This window comes from Meleagris gallopavo, chromosome 1 (genome assembly GCF_905368555.1).
Source record: "Meleagris gallopavo chromosome 1, MGAL_WU_HG_1.1, whole genome shotgun sequence".
In the NCBI taxonomy this organism is placed as follows: domain Eukaryota; kingdom Metazoa; phylum Chordata; class Aves; order Galliformes; family Phasianidae; genus Meleagris; species Meleagris gallopavo.
The window spans coordinates 120,658,661-120,675,902 of NC_139404.1; positions in this window are offsets into that span (position 1 = coordinate 120,658,661).

The following is a 17,242-nucleotide window of genomic DNA, read 5'->3' on the forward strand; positions in this document are numbered from 1 at the left end:
GAGAGTAGAGGTTGTAAATTACTGGCTGATTACTGGGACGGTGTTGGGATTGAGGTTTTGTGTACCTGGATCTTGGGCACGCATTTGAGAGAACAGGTGTGTGGGCATGAGATGGAATGCAACTGTGCAGTTGTGGCCAAAGTGTTCTGGGGAGCAAGCTGGCTGGATTGATTACCAGAGTGTTAAACCAGATTTGATGGAAGAAGGGCAAGGAGTTCCTTGTGAAATGAGGAAAATAATTTAGGTTAAAAGCTATATGCCTTCATGAGGTGCTGAATTGGCAGCTATGGTTCTGACCTTTCTAAGCCAGGTTTTCAGTCCTGGTAACAGATGCTTTTCTACAGACCTAGAGAGTTAATACAGACAGTGAGTCTCCTGTTTCTCCAAATAACATTGTTAGTTATCTTATCTCTGGAATCCAAGACAGCAGGCTGGGCCACAAATTAACAAAGAAGCAGCGGATTGGTGGACAGAGTTGATGCTGATAAGAGGACCGACCAGAGCCAGGCAAACATCCTCCAACTTGACCCAGGTCAAAGAGTACACAGCCAGGAAGATGACAGCTCCTTCATCAGAAAGACCACCATATGACCAGGGAGAAATGCCACACATGCGTAAATGAACTGAGACTCGGGGCTGGGAAAAATGTCAATCGTTCTGGGGACTCACTGTAATAAAACAACCTTTTCTTGGACATCCAGTGCATATGTAAGCAGCTTGCTCTTTAAGCACGTGCCTTTCTTGACCTCCGGTAAGCAGGCTAGGAGGGAATACCCCCCTGCATCCAGCATAGGTGCGCAGCGCTGAGTGAACATGCCTGCTTTATGACTGCTCTGTGGTTGTAGACTTTGATTCCTCACATCAAGCCATTCAGGGCATGATAGGAAAATACATTTTGGGATAAGGTTGAGAAGGCTAGGGATATAAAAAGCTGCAGAAAGGAAATGAAGATCTTTTTCAATCTATTTTGGACTTCGTGGGTAAACTTCTATAGAACAAGATAAAGGAATATGCTTGCTATAAGAGTACTACAAACCTGACTGAGTCTGAGTTTTCCTAGGCTAGCTGGGCTCAGGGCTGACCACCTAGCTCCAGATAGTATCCCCAGTAGCTCCTGCTGGGCAACCAGGTCAGTCTCCTGTGCCCATGCAGATTCCCATCACCCTGCTCTCCTCTACCTGGGATCAGATCTCTCACTGGTGCTGCTCCTTGGCTATGCCCTTCACACAAACCACCTTACCTGCCTTTTCGTACAAGTATATAGGATCTATTTTCCCATGTAAGCTTGTGAACTCCTCACATTTTTTTGTAGAGAGGGCAGTAGAACAGTGCTAGAGGTGGGCTGTTTTGTAATGTTAAAAGGTTATGAGTTGTTTTTTTATTGTATTTTCTGGGTGAAAGAGCTGGAGGAAGGGCTGAATAAGTTGCTTCAGAGTTCTGTGATAGATAGCTGAAAAGAGATTTATATACAACTGAAAGACAAACACTTGACTGAGTACAGCATCCCCTGGAGCATTTCACATTCCTCATATTGTTGAGGGAACAAAAAGAGAAAAATCTCTTTCCTGCCACAGTTCATGCCCACACACTGTATGCTCCAAGGCATGCACATCCTATAGCAATAGATTTTTGTGGACAAGGCAAACTGCTTTCTACATGCTTTGTATTGTAAGGACAATAACAGCATCAGCATGGCAGGAGCAACATGTGAAGTAATTTCAGTGCAGAAAGGCATAAAAAATTTGACATCTTTCTCTGTTATCTCTTCCCCTATTTCTTTATTTGTTTAGTTTACACTTCATTTGCATTGCCTCTGTTCACGAGGAGGGCAACTATATTTATTACCTTGGGTTCCAGAATGTGGCCCTATAACTTCAAACACAGGGCATCAAGAAGCTATTTAACATTAAGAAAGGAATGTTCAGTCTTCTGATAACAACTTTGTCTCTAATTCAATCTCATGTGTACTCATGTCCGTGTTTGAGACACCTCTGAAGTTCTAAGAGGAGTTGTTGTTTGAATCATAGCACAGTAACAATATGTGGTCCCAGAGTTAACTGTCATTGCAGTCTTCATTTTATGAAGTTGTAGTCATTGTAGACATTGTATTGGGTTAATAAATGGGACCTGAGCTGTTAAATACTTCACGAGGGCTTAATTTTAAGGCAGAAGTCTCAGAAGGAGCTTAAAATGTGAAGTTGAAATGTAAAATGAAACACTCTTTGAGAACGAGGCCACGTCTTTGACTGAGTTCGTTGTCACACGGTGGCACGCTGTGTGGCACAGTGGCACAGGCTGGTGGCAAACAGGAAAAAGGAGACCGGTACAATGAAGAAGAGCAAGTCAAAAAATGCAAAGGGATTGCAGTCCCTGTAAGGATAAAAAGAGTATATTTGGCACTTCACAAGACATGAAGGAGGAACCAGCCCTCAGTCACCAAACACCAGCAGCTTAGCAGTATTGGTGCACCAGCAGATTGGCACCATCCTAATGGATACCACGGTTACTGTCGAAATTTACTGTCTCACTGTAGAAACCACAGCACACGCGTTTTGAATGCTAGGCCTTGTTTTGTGAGGTTGTTTTTTTCATTTCTTTAAGCGGAAACTCCAGATGTCTGACAAATAATACTGACCATCTGACTTTAAATTGCACTAATTTCCCAAAAACCGCTAACAAAGAAACCTAACTAGATTTCACATCTCAAAAAGAAATGAAGAGGCGGGCATCTGCCTCGCCTATTTTGTAACTGGCATTGCAGTCGTGCACGTGAGTTCTTGGAGCTTACAGTAACAACAGGAATAACAAGAGGCTTCAGTAGGCTACGGTTTGTCACTATTGGTGTAAAAACTGTGAAAAAAGTAAGTTCTCTCTTGTTCACTGACACAACCACTTTGTTTTGCTTCTGCTAAGGTGAGCTTACCAAACTGATCCAACGAAGTATAATCTTAAAAATTCAGTTGTATAATTACCAAGTCATTGGTCTAACCTTGGCTGTAGCACTGCAACAAAAAATGTGAAGGTTCTGTTATCCAAACAGTGGCTGAACAGGTTTCTGAGTAAGTTACGAGAAAAAATATTGCATTGGAAGTTTGCTTGAGATTTTTGCAGCTGAACTGAAATGGATGTAGGAAAGACTTGATCAAAGGTGTAAAACCATCAGGGACCTATAAAGCCACAGATAAGAGCTGAAGTGGAAAGCCCGACAAAAGAAGGCACTTGACACACGTACAAATAAATGGTGGAAAATTTACTAGCATTCATCATCAGGAACAGATTAGATTTCTCTTGCAATACAGTTATTCAAAGCATGATTCTTTGGCTGCCTAAATAAGATTACTTGAGTCATTATAGACAGCTTGTCTTGCAGGAATTACAGAAAATAAAAGCTGTTTGTACACTTCAGAAAGGAATACAGTAGTTGCCTTTCAGAGCCCTTCAATGCAGTACAATACAAGCTTCCTTCTAAAGGCTAATTCTAGAGGATTTTTTACACAAAGCTTAAGGGAAAAATAGAAAACAATGCATTTAAAGTCTAGAAAATCACCAACATAGAGTAACATGCATTCCTCTTAAAAATTATTATATATTATATATTATATATCATATATTATATATCATATATATCATATATTACATAATAATAGGCAAACAGCCTTTAGGCCAATGAAACTAGAAACATCAGCAAGTTCCCAGCAATGACTGAGCAGATCTGCATACACAGACTATAAGTTTAGCCCTAAAGCTCGTTACTCAAAAAGCCACTGTTGCCCTTTACTTACACTGCTATGACAGTGAAGCAAGAACATGCTACTGGCGTGAAAATTCTATTTCTCTGTTGGTAAGCCTGAGTTCCAGCTAGGCAAACTAACCATGTCCCTGCTGCCAGGAGAAAAGGTTGAGGAGCAATTGCAGCCACCAACAGCAAATAGCAGTGGATAGCTCACAGCCACACTGCCAGCGCCTACAGAGATTTGGTCTTGGGCGGAGCCAGTTGGAAAGGTCCAAAGCAGATGGGAATCCAGTGTTCAGAGTCGCTCTTATGCATACAATGTAAGCAATCAACCGAGTTTAATAACTTTTCTAAGAGAGAAGGGATTTTCACTACTTTTGACAAGAATCCATAATTACACACTCATTTATGCAACATTAGTTCATCTTGTTAGAGAGTGGTTATTACTGGAATGAAATGCATCATGCTAAGTAAACAGCTATGATAAGACTGGCACAAAACCCAAACACAGTCCAAGGATAAATGTTCATAAAAAATAAAATGAAATGAACATACCTTGTGACTGCTTTTAGAAATGAGCTCCTGTTACTAGTTACAAAACAAATAGCTGCAACATACATAAAGTGAAGGAAAACACCAAACAAACAAGGCAGCAACAGGTTCAAAGGGAATACATTATTAAATGACCAAGAAGAAAAACGATGACAAATCAGATATGCTTCAGCAGGAAGGTATTTATTAAGCAAGTGCTGCCAAATATAAGGTACATATTTATTCTGTGCTGAGTAATTGAAGAGCCGCATCTGCTTCATGGAGATGTGCTGCCAGAGCTGCATAATCAGCATAGAGTTTGAAAGCAGAATTCATCTATCTGAGTACAGGAATACAATGCCATAAAACCCATGGCTGAATGATACAGAACAGGATCTCTACAAGTATTTCACCTTTCTGGAATGGCTGCTGTTCCTCTATACCGTGATGTGGCTTATGTCAAACTGCACATCAGACCTGACACCTATGTGTGAGTACCCAATCCAGTTCTGAAAGATAACACTGAACATTTGGAGTGGGGCTTGGCTTGCAATGTATACTTTCTATACGTGAGCTAAGCCCCCGTTACGGTCTGCAGAGACGTAATCGAAACAGCTGGAGCCTGAAGAGTAGTTCAGCTCCTCCTGTCTCTGGATAGCTAAATATCTCACGGACTCCACAGACTGCACTGCTTGTACAGGCCAATGGGGACAGTGGAATAAAGGAGACTGCTTAACAGGATTTGAAACTCTACTGCATTGCCTTTTATTACTTGGTATTCCCATTACGTTTGTTTGGCAAAGGGGAACTGTATCTTTGGGAAGCCTTGACCTAGACCAGTTGGAAATGTGTAATACCCAGAGGCTCACTGGATCTCACCAGAACAACGCATCGTGCTACAAAATGATAGAAATGTCCAGCTGAATCTAGCCCCAAAGCCTTCTCTGGAGGAATGCAATTGATGCTAGCGTGGAGCGAAGACAGCTAACTCAAAGCCCACGAAAGTACATCTTGTTAATACTCCAAAAGAGGGGAAAGATAATTAAATCTCTGAGTACTATACTTACTCTACCAGCCAAAGTTAGGACTCTTCATCAGTCTTTTCAAAAAGGCATCAATAATAAATGCCACTTTATTTCTTCCCACATCTGAACCTGTAAGGTTTTATCTTGGAAAATTACATCTGCCTACTCCACAAAGACAGACTGTTCCCCAGATACCACTGAGTGAACTTAGTATAAAGAGATCACTGGGGTATGCCAGGGCTGGGAACGCTCTCCCATGTGTGGATCCTCTTGCTCCTACAGGACAGAAGAGTCTAAAACGTCGGAAGACATATGAAACAGTTTCAAATATTTGTTGGGGAACAAGAATGAAACTACCACCCAAGTCAGAGTTGTGTATTCTGTCTCACCAGGGCTGGATTGGCCCACTGCTCTTCAGAAGGTACAAGTGTAACCCACGGTTCTAAAAGATCTTACGCTACAGAGAACAAAATCCAACTTGTCTTCTTCAACCTAAAGGCAGTTGCTCTGCATTTAACCTGAAGGTTGGTCCTCAAAAACACAACCATTTTCTTCCATTCGACATTTCCACTCTGGCTGCCACTTCTCAAACTCTGTTTCTCTTGCCTACTGCTTTTGTTGTTGTCACCTTGGACACGCAGGTGTCTCAGGATCTCTCTCAGGCCCCAAAGTGCAGGTTCAGGTGATTCCAGAATTTAAATTCTGCTGCATACATGCAGCTCTTTGTTTGGAAAAACTTGCTAGTTTCAGAATGGTTCAGCGTGCGCCCAGTGGTTGCATTTCAGATCTCGCTTTTCAATTCAAGTGTTTTAACTACATTGTTGCCCAAATTAACAAGCTGTATTTATTGATGAAGCCATGGAAGACAAACCAAGGCAAAAAGCTGCCTTTCCAACTCAAAGCATTCCTCTTCTCCTTCACAGACTAGATTTTGTTTTGTTTTACTATTTAAGAAATACCGGAGACTGATGGTCTCAGCCTATGCCAGCAAGATCTTATCACATCATACATTACAACAACCCTCAGCTTGTTTCTTGTTTATGCTAGTTATAAGCAATGCAGGAAGTCTGGAAAGACCTTGACAATTTTAGAACTTATAATGAGAGCTCTGTGACTGCCTCTGTGCTGGAAAGTCAGTACAAACTCCCTTCCCCAGGAACACTTGTGTAACAACCTGTAATGAACCACCCTCTTCTTCTTTCTTGCTTGAAGATCTCTCTGGTAGGAAATTCTATTAAAGACATGATCTGAAAGCATGACCTGCATCAATCACCAATAGTTCTGATGTGCCCAAAGAAAAAGATATGGATCCAAAGATCTTTTTCACAGCTCGATAAAAGACTGCCTCCTCCTCTGCTAGGTCTAAATATCCCTCCTCTAAATATGAAACGGGGAAAAATCCTTAAAATCTGCTTCTGAGTCACTCTTTACATGAGTAGCTAATACGTTGGCATACAGATGGTAAAAGACAAAGTTTGTATTCAGTGGTACAGAAAAAACACAACCATCTTTGTTCATATTTCACCCTTCTGCAGTGTTGATCTTACAGGTACTGGGCACGAAGTACGGATTACAGAACATACATTTTTTCTGTTCCTTCACTCAGCACGTGTTGTGCTGCAGAGCTACAGAATCGTTCCATTTGTCAGCTGAGTTAGGTATATTGTCTCTTAGATGTACTCATTCATTTCTCATCTTTACCTGTAACTTACGCTATTACTGTCTGCAAAAGGTATAGCATGGTTGAACTGCCTATCCATCATGTGAACACACCTTATACAAAACAGTTTTATTAATAAAATTAATAAAATATTTTGTTAAATAAAATAAATAAATAAACTGTTCCATGTGCTGTGAATGCAGCCCATCACCACCCTATTGCATTTTGATATGTAAAGACTGATGTATGTTTCAACCATAAACATATGTGTCAGCCACTGCAGAATCAGGTCAAAAGCCTGATTATGACCTAGGGCTAGTTTGGTAGTGAAGGCTGTCACTCATTTCAGAAGGAACTGAAGCCACAGACATGATTACAAATGTTAACCCAGCTACATCTTGAAACACTTGATAGGCATTTCAGACCACAAGTCCCAGTTAAATCCATTTAAAATAAGGAAGTAAAGAACAGTAGGCTCCAGCATTGTTCATCCTTCTTTGCATTTTAGTTGCTGCAGTAGAATGGTACATTCTCTTGCAGGCTTACCAGCCCCTCCTGGTTCCTGCCTACCAGAGAGCCAGATTCTCCAGTTTTTCCTAAGAGCTAGGCTTCGTACAGTGCACCAATACCTGGGCACAAGGTACACAAGCGGGCATCGCTGAACACTCGCTGTCTTCAGGTCTAAATGGACACAGATTTGGCCACAGAAAAGCCCACGGGGCAGCAGTGTACGAGCACAGCCTGTGGGTACCCCTGCAGCCCAGGCCGGAGCTGCAGACCATGGAGAAGGGCAGCGGTGGGGTAGGAGGGCTGGGGAGAGGAGCTGCACCTGTGAGGACCGTGTGGGGCAGTGCCTGAAAGGTGGGCCCCGTGGTACAGAGCCATTTTGGGGTGGTGCTGGGAGAGCTGCAGCCTCCCAGTGGGGAAGCCCACGGGGATCAGTTAGGGAAGGATGGCTTTAAGGGATGAACCCACGTGGAGTGGGGGCTGAGAGTGTCCATAGACAAGCCACTCTGTCACCAGAGACAGAGTATTATGGACTGACCACATCCCTCATTGCCCATTTCCCTGTGCTGCTCATGGGGAAGTCATAGAAGAAAGCAGATGGGAGAGGAAGGTGGTTTTAGTTTACTTTTAATTCTCACTGCCCTATTCTGCTATCAATAGGCAATAAATGTTATTATCTCCCTTATGCTAAGTCTGTTTTTCCTGTGATGGTGAGCAATCTGTCTGTCCTTATGTTAACTCATGAGCTTTCTCACAGTATTTCTACTTCTGAGTAGGGGTAGAGAGAGAGCAACTCAGTGAGCAGTTGGTGATCAGCAGGTCAGTGCACCACAATGGTACTAATAGCTTCAGGCTGTTTTTATATACTGACAAATTGAGCCCATAAATCTGTACAGTCTTGGCACTACTGGCACTAGTGCTTTTCTTAATAGGAGAGCAGAGCCTAGCAGGATGAAAATAAGTAGCTTTTGATTCTCAGAGAACTAATAGAAACAGACATGTATGCTGTGAAAAATTCAAAGGGTGAAAATTTATTTTGAAATCCCAGCCCCACAGAAATCTGCTTTCCCCATTAACTTGAATACTGGAACTCATCTCAGCTCTTTCTATCTTTGGTTCACCAGAGATGTCCACACTTGCTATTACAACAGCTAAAATTCTTACCCCTGGGGCAAGCCCATGATCCTTCTCTAACCCCGCCCTAAATAACCACTGCTGGTTGCTGTCAAAGGCAACGTACAGAACCAGACAGCCTTTTTGTCTTAACGAAATGTTCTTATGTTCTTAGTAGAGGAAAATGCTACATGTTCTTTAACACACCATTAACTCACAGGAATAGTTATCTTGCATCAGCACAGATGGATTATCCTTGTCCAAGAGATTTTAATCACACTACAAAGTCACAATTAATTTAATGGATCTTTTCTGGTACTCTGCTTGTTCATGTATCTTTCTAGATCTGTGGACAGCTCCTGTAGTTCTTAATGCCATATTATGCTGAGCTACTCTGATCTTTCAGTCAGGACAGTTTGGGACCTCATTTGTCTTTCTGGACTCACAGAGGAAATTATAGGATGGCATTAGTGGACCATTTGCTCTTGAGAGCAACTTAGCCAATATAAATGAAAGTGGCATCTGAGCTCAACTGGGCAGATTAAACTAAATATGAAGCATCAGCACGCTTAGGTGAAAGCTAATGATGGCAGGATTTTGACAGTCTATTACTTAAACATTGCACTGAGAGCTCATGAGACGCTAATAGTTTGAAAAATGGAACTGGAGAGAATCTCTTTCCCCCTCAGAGCAGGAAACAGCACTAGAAGGAAACGTGTGGATCACAGTAACCAAACCCTTTTTCTGCTGCGATCCATCTGAAAAGCAATTAGCTCACTCACTCCCATCTTTCTTACTGCAATGCTGTTATAGGGCCTCTACCTCTGATTGCTGTCTAATTTCAAGCCTACATTTACTCATAGGTCCTGTATACACAGGAATGAAAATGTCAGCAGAGAGAGTTGTGACTGCTAGCAGCTTGGAAACAAAAGGTCTTTTGCTTCTATCTGGGGAGCCATTGGCAGATCCACATCATCATCTGCAAGCCAAACATTTCACATATAGCATCGATGGTGATGTCAGTGATACACCTTGTGCCTGATCTCTAGAGAACTGCATAGAGATATAAACTGAAAAGTGCATGAGCTGAGGAGTCTTGGTAGAAGCGTTTAACTGCAGCTGAAATCCAGAGCATATTTTCTCACAGATTTAATAAATCTGATCACTTGCTCAGGCGCTGTCTCTCCTTCAGCTCTTTTGCATTATCAGAAATTCATCTGCCTGCACAACAGTGTGACAATTCTCACTTCAGCTGGCCTGGCACATAAGGATTACAGAATTGGAAAAATGCAGGAGGCTGCAGAAACCGAGGGATTGCAGAGGTTCCAGTTTTGTCTCTCAGCTAGTGCTGGTGGATTAGTTGTCTAATTGTCACTCATTTGATCTGAATATCATTTCTTCTATATGGTTGACTGAAATATACATGGGTTATCTGATAGATAGGCAAGAATGGCATGTTCTGATTAATACAAGTCACCAAGTGCTGCGGAGAAGGCAAGTTAGGAAACTGAGAAGGCAGTGAGAAAGAAGGATCTATTTCTTACTCAGCTGATGACCTGGAAAAAGAGAGATACTTCACCTCCTACCACTGTTTCACTACCTATCCATTCAAAACCTTCTCATCTACTGCATTCAAATTAGGCATTTCAAGCAGTTAAAGGATTATTTAATAAATAAAAAACATGGGGAAAAAAAACCATAACAAATACTTAGCTTCCTTTAAAGGCAACAAAGAGCTTTAGGTGCCTGTGAAGACCTACAGAAGGTAACTCAGGCTACTCAAGTGATAGTCTGCTCCTCTTGGTAAAGGGTATAGGAACCCAATGAGAGAAGCAAAATTCCTGTACCTCTTAAAGATTAAACCAGCTGAATAGCTTTGAGGCTGTTTTTTATCAAAAAGGTGGAGTTTTTGTCACTCCTGCATGACAGGATAGAGCCTAGAGCATTTGGCCACAAAGGGAATGAATTTTTTATTTTTTAAATTTAAGTTATGTCAAGCATGGTTTGAGCTTAAGCAATTATTCCAGAAAAGTACCTTTGTAGTCAGGCTGTCAGTGCCTGATCAGGAAGGAAAGCAAAAAAGGTAAGTAGTTGCTCACCCAGTCTCTGGAAGAAGGCAACTGTGCAGACAGGAATGCAAAAGTCAGGAGCAACAAATTATTCAAGACAAGTAAGAACCTGACCTGTGAAGAGGCTAAACTGCAGTCCCAAATCTACTTCCCACTTTGTGCCTGTTTAGTCATTAGATCATCTCTGGCATCCCCAGCACAAGGAAGACCTGGAGCTGTTGGAGTGGGTCCAGAGGAGGGCCACAAAAATGGTCAAAGGGCTGGAACACCTCTCCTATGAAGAAAGGCTGAGGGAGCTGCGCTTGTTCAGCCTAGAGAAGAGAAGGCTCTGTGGAGACCTCATTATGGCCTTCCAGTACTTGAGGGGAGCTTATATAAACACCAGGGAGACCAACTTTTTACATGAGCAGATGGTGAAATAGACGAGGGCGAACTGTTCTAAACTAAAGGAGGGGAGATTTAGGTTAGATGTTATGTGGTAATTCTTTACTCAGAGGGCAGTGAAGCATTGGCACAGCTACCCAGAGAAGCTGTGATGTTTCATCCCTGGAAGTGCCAGGTTGGATGGGCCCCTGGGCAGCCTGAGCTGGTGGGGACAGCCCTGCCCATGGCAGGGGTTGGGGCTGGATGGGCTTTGAAGTCCCACCTAAGCCATTTTGTGATTCTACAATAATACTTTGGTATCAAAGATTATAAGCCCAAGTTCACTCTTTTGCCATTCTCTAACCAGAATATGAGTAAGGAAGGGATGTCTTTCTCGTTCTGTCCCAGGCTTCCGAGCAAGCTCACACTTGCAGACATGGGTGCCAAAAATTGCTGACCCCATCCAAGTGAGATGCACTGCCCAGAAGTAGGGGAGAGGAAAGGGCTATCCTGAGTTTTCAGCCTTTAAAGCTCAAAGCACAACCTGACTTTTCTTCTCCAAAGCAGAAAAGCTCCAATGTCCAGAAAAGCTTCCCAGAAGAGAGAAAAATTGGTTTGATTTTGTGAGACAGTTAGAATTATATTCAACTGGAACAAAGCCAAGAGCTCCGAGGGAATGTGGTGAAAGTGCTGAGACATTGCCAGGAGGCCCTGGGGAGACATCTAACCCTCAAAGGCTGTTTGCTGTGTTTTTGATAGGCACTTTGTGGTTTGTTCATTTCTTACCCTTTTCACTTCATTTACCTGAATAGCCCTAATGGCTGAAATGAAAAACAAAAGCTCAAACCAAGAATTTACCTTATGTTACCACTTGATGTGATATAATGTGACATACAATGCCAGCTGCAGTCACAACCTATATCCTAAAATAACTTAATAGCATATGTCATTACATGAAATAATATTAAAATTAAAACTTTAAAAGCAGTAGCTGCTGGATGCAAGATGCCTTCTTCTATAGCTCTCACAGCACTCTTGTTGGAATATGTTCCTTTTTCACTGTTAATAGACACTGCACATTGACTCAGCTCCCTTTGCAGTACTCAAGAACAGTGCAAATCACATAGCTTTTCTCCCCAAATCCATGGCTTCTGGAGGCTTTACTTCTTAATTGGACATATACCTCTTACTGAGCATTTTCCCAGTTCACCGCATGTGATGGGCAACGCCAATAAGCCACCACTGATTTTGGTACAGACATATCAATGGCCACCAGGTTCAGTGGTTCTTCTTGGTTTCAGGGAGCTGATGTGGAGAGCTGCACCTGCATTTCTTAGCCCAAAATAAATTTCAGGGCCACTTGAAATGTCTGTATAGTAAGTATGACTTCTTCTGACTGTCATCAGTATAGAAAGGTGCAAAGGAACATAGCATTATGTTTGGTATACAACGAAATCAGCTGCTGAAAGACTTTCTGTGAAAAGGCTTTAGGTTTTTAGGTTTTCACTAAAACCAATAACCATTTCCACAACCAGATGCTTTTCTTGAAAAAAAAAAAGAAAAAAAAAAAAAAGCCTTTTTACAGTTGAAGGAGTGAACCTACTGTGATGACATACATTGCAGCAAGCAGTCTGTGATTGGTGTCTCACTATATTTTAGATCAAAAGAGCTATGTGTATTTTTCCAGCTGAATCACCCTAGGTTGATTGTTTAAACTTAAGAAGTCAAAACTGCATTATTCATTCCAAGATATTTTAGTAAAGAAGCAGTTTAAGATGAGAGGGTTTTTTTAATATATAAATATGCATAAATACACACACATTCCACTGAGTGAATAGAAAAAGTAAATATACTTCTGCAGATGCTGGACATTTTTTCTTTGGTCACATACTCTTTTTGCTATCAGATGTGTGTTTCATATGATCTAGGTGTGCAGTCATATATCTGTGTTACCAGAGGGCTTTGAAACTTTTCTATCAGTAATCCCAATGGTTGCCATGAAGACATGCATCCAGGCTTTAGAGCCATTTTTATTTCCCTCAAGATCATTAATCTCCTTAAGAAGAATTTGAATCTGATATTTAGAAAACTGGAGAAGTTGGTTGACTAGGACTGCATTCACTTTTATGGACTACCTTAGCTTTTTTACAAACAGATTATTTCCTTGTGTTACTTTGCAGAGTCATGGATATTACTCACACACTGGCATTAGTAATATTATGCTTTCAAATTTCTTTCCTATGTCTGGCACGTTCGTATGAGAATCTTGCATCCCAAAGCACCATCTGTTCACTGTATACAGAGTTATGTGCAGAGCATTAAGCCTCTGGAGTTCAGGGCAAAAAAGAATTTCCATATATTCTAAATCTTTGATCTCCACATCAGTCCTTCTAAGGGATACTGGCTTTTTTTCTAAGGGTGACTAGCTTTAAACCATACATCACAGCATTACACAGAATCACAGAATGGCAGGGTTGGAAGGGATCTCAAGGATCATGAATCTCCAACCCCCCTGCCACAGGCAGGGCCACCAACCTGCACATTTAATACTAGATCAGGCTGCTCAGGGCCCTGTCCAATCTGGCCTTGAACAACTCCAGGGACAGGGCATCCACAACCTCCCTGGGCAGCCTGTTCCAGCACCTCACCACTCTCTCTGTAAAGAACTTCCCCCTGACATCCAATATGAATCTCCCCTCCCTCAACTTAAAACCATTTCCCCTTGTCCTTCAGTTATAGGCCCTTTCAAATAGTTGATCCCCCTCCTGTTTGTAGGCTCCCTTTAGGTACTGAAATGCTGCAACAAGGTCACCCCGCAGCCTTCTTTTCTCCAAGCTGAACAAGCCCAGCTCCCCCAGCCTGTCTTCATAGGGGAGGTGCTCCAGTCCCCTGATCATCTTTGTTGCTCTCCTCTGGACCCTCTCCAACAGCTCCCTGTCTTTCCTGTACTGGGGGCTCCACACTTGAATGCAGTATTCCAGATGGGGCCTCACAAGAGCAGAGTAGAGGGGGACAATCACCTCCCTGTTCCTGCTGGCCACCCCTCTTCTGATGGAGCCCAGGATACCATTTGCCTTCCGAACTGCAAGGGCACATTGCTGGCTCATGTTAAGTTTTTCATCTATCAAGATCTCCAGGTCCTTCTTTGTAGGGCTGCTTTCAAGGACTGCTCCTTCCACTCTGTACGGATGCCTGGGAATCCTCCGGCCCAAGTGCAAAACTCTGCACTTTGCTGTGTTGAACCCCATCAGTTTCACCCGGGCCCACCTTTCTTGCCTCTCGAGGTCCCTCTGAATGGCATCCCTTCCTTCCACTGTGTCAACCGCACCACTCAGCTTGGTGTCACCAGCAAACTTGCTGAGGATGCAATCAATTCCATCATCGATGTCATTGATAAAGATGTTAAAGAGCACCGGTCCCAAGACAGACCCCTGGGGGACACCACTCGTTACCAGCCTCCACCTGGACATAGAGCCATTGAAGACCACCCTCTGTCTGCGGCCTTTCAACCAGTTTCTTATCCCTCAGATTGTCCACTCATCAAATCCACATCCCTCCAATTTGGAGATAAGGATGTGGTGGGGGACCATGTCAAAGGCCTTGCTCAAGTCCAGGTAGATGACATCGATCGCGTTTTCCTTTTCCACCAATGCCATCACTCCATCATTGAAGGCCACCAGACTGGTCACGCATGACCTTCCCCTGGTGAAGCCGCACTGGCTGTCTCGGATCACACGCCCATTCCTCATGTGATCAAGCATGTTGTCCAGGAGGATCTGTTCCATGATCTTCCCAGGCACAGAGGTGAAACTCACCGGCCTGTAGTTCCTGGGGTCCTCCTTGCTCCCTTTCTTATAAATGAGAGTGACGTGACCCTTTCTCCAGTCATCCAGGACCTCACCTGATAGCCACGACTTTTCAAATATGATGGAGAGCGGCTCGGCAACCACCTCAGCCAGCTCCTTCAGAACCCTGGGATGCACGCCATCTGGCCCCTTAGACTTGTACACATTCAGTCTCATGAGGCGGTCTAGGACCTGCTCTGTCCTCACAGCAGGGAGGGATTTACCACCCTGGTCCCCACCTATAGGTTTAGGGATGCAGGGCTCAGGGACGTGAGAAGTACTGGAATCCTGGCTGCCAGTGAAGACCAAGGCAAAGAGCTCATTCAGTACCTCAGCCTTCTCTTCATCCGTTGAAGCAAGTTCTCCTTTTACATTTACCAAAGGAGGTACACTCGCTTTCGTCTGTCTCTTCTGGGCAATGTACCCATAGAAAGTCTTCCTATTGTTTTTCACATCCCTTGCCAAGTTCAGTTCCGCCTGCATCTTAGCTTTCCTGATCCCACGTCTGCAAGTCCGGACAGTATCCCTGTATTCTTCCCAGGTGACACACCCTTGTTTCCAGACCGTGTACACACCTTTCTTCGCCCTCAGTATGCCCAGCAGGTCCTCAGCGAGCCACACCGGCTTCCTACCTCCTCTGCCCGCTTTCTTATTCAGAGGGACGGAGAGCTCTTGTGCTCTCAGGAAGGCATCCTTGAAGAGCAGCCAGCTCTCCTCAACATCTTTGTTTTTAAAGACAGCATCCTAGGGGATCTCGGCCAATAGTCCATTGAACAGCTTAAAGTCCGCTCTTCCAAACTTCAGGGTCCTGATGCCACTCTTCGCCAGGCCCACATCCCTCGAGATCATGAACTCGACCAGAGTGTGGTCACTGCAGCCCAGGCTGCCTCCAACCTTAATGCCTTTAATGATCTCCTCCACATTGGTGAGCAGCAGGTCCAGCAACACTTCACCTCTGGTCAGTCTGTCCAACACCTGGACCAGAAAATTATCATCAACACATTCCAGGAGCCTCCTAGACCTCTTGCAACTCGCCGTGTGGTCTTTCCAAGAGATATCTGGATGGTTGAAGTCCCACATCAGGACAGGAGCCCATGAGCACGAAGCCTCCCGCATCTGAAGCAGGAAAGCCTCATCAACATGTCCCCTTGATCAGGTGGCCTGTAGTATGCATGCAGATATTCATACGCACACTTAGCAAGAGAAAGGAGAAAAAAGAACCATTGTTTCATTCCATAGAATGGAATGAATTTGTGGAATGAATTTGTGATCAGCCACCATAAAACTTCAAATTCTAAGCATTTTTCTGTATAAAACTTTGCTGAAAATGAGAAAATTGCAGAATCTACCTTATCATTATATGGAATTCTGCTTTCAGTTTCAGAAGTTACTGTGTCTTTGAAAGTGAGAACAAAACAAATCAAATCCTATTGAAAATCAAACCTAATAAGGGAGAATAAGAGTTACATAATACAGGCTTTTTATGAAGATACTCTATTCATTGTTCATTACCTGACACTTGAACAAGCTTCAACCATCAAAGGTCATGCTAAAATACTAAGAAGCAAAATGCAACCTAAGACATCTGCAGAATTGTGAAGATTAGTCAAGAACTGGTGCCTTTTCAAGTACATCAGCAAATGTTACCACTGAATGTATTGAACTTTCCTTGTCATACCTGCAAGGATAACAAATAACTTGTCATGTTAACTCCAGAAATGTAATTAGCATTAATAGTTATGTAAAGTAAGCAATTACTTTCTAAGCATGATGGATACAAGCATAGTTTCTTAACAGTAACCACTGAGAGTTCCTATCTAAAATCATGGCAATTCATCTTAAATGACTCATGTGATACTACTTCAACTAGTATAGGACACTGAGTCAACCCAAGTAATCGCTTCCACAGAAAAAAAGTCCTCAGAGGCAGTTTTCAAAAATAACTGATCTTTCTCATAATGTGAAAGAGCATGTCATACAATCACAAAATTGTTTGAAATTTATGGATTTAATTCTCACTCTGGAAAACTTTGGTCTTTGCACATTCCTCTTTATAGATATAAATATTTGTAAGAACCTAGGGAAATCATTTTTCCTTTGTGAATTACATTTTATTTTCAGTGTATGTGTCTTGGCAGAGATGCTGAATAGAGTTGAAAATTACCCAACTACTCAGCAAAAATATAACCTTTCTTTTTTACAAATCTAGAAATATCTGTATTGCATTTTCCAATGCATTCAAGTTCAGCTCTTAAAGCAAAAAATTTTGACTGCACTGCATCCAAAATTCATCACTGTCTTCTATAGTTTGTAAGATGCTGGTTTAAAGACATAAAATATTTTTTGTAATATTCAGAAATGCTTTTTGACCAAGTAACGAGATCTGCAGTGTATAC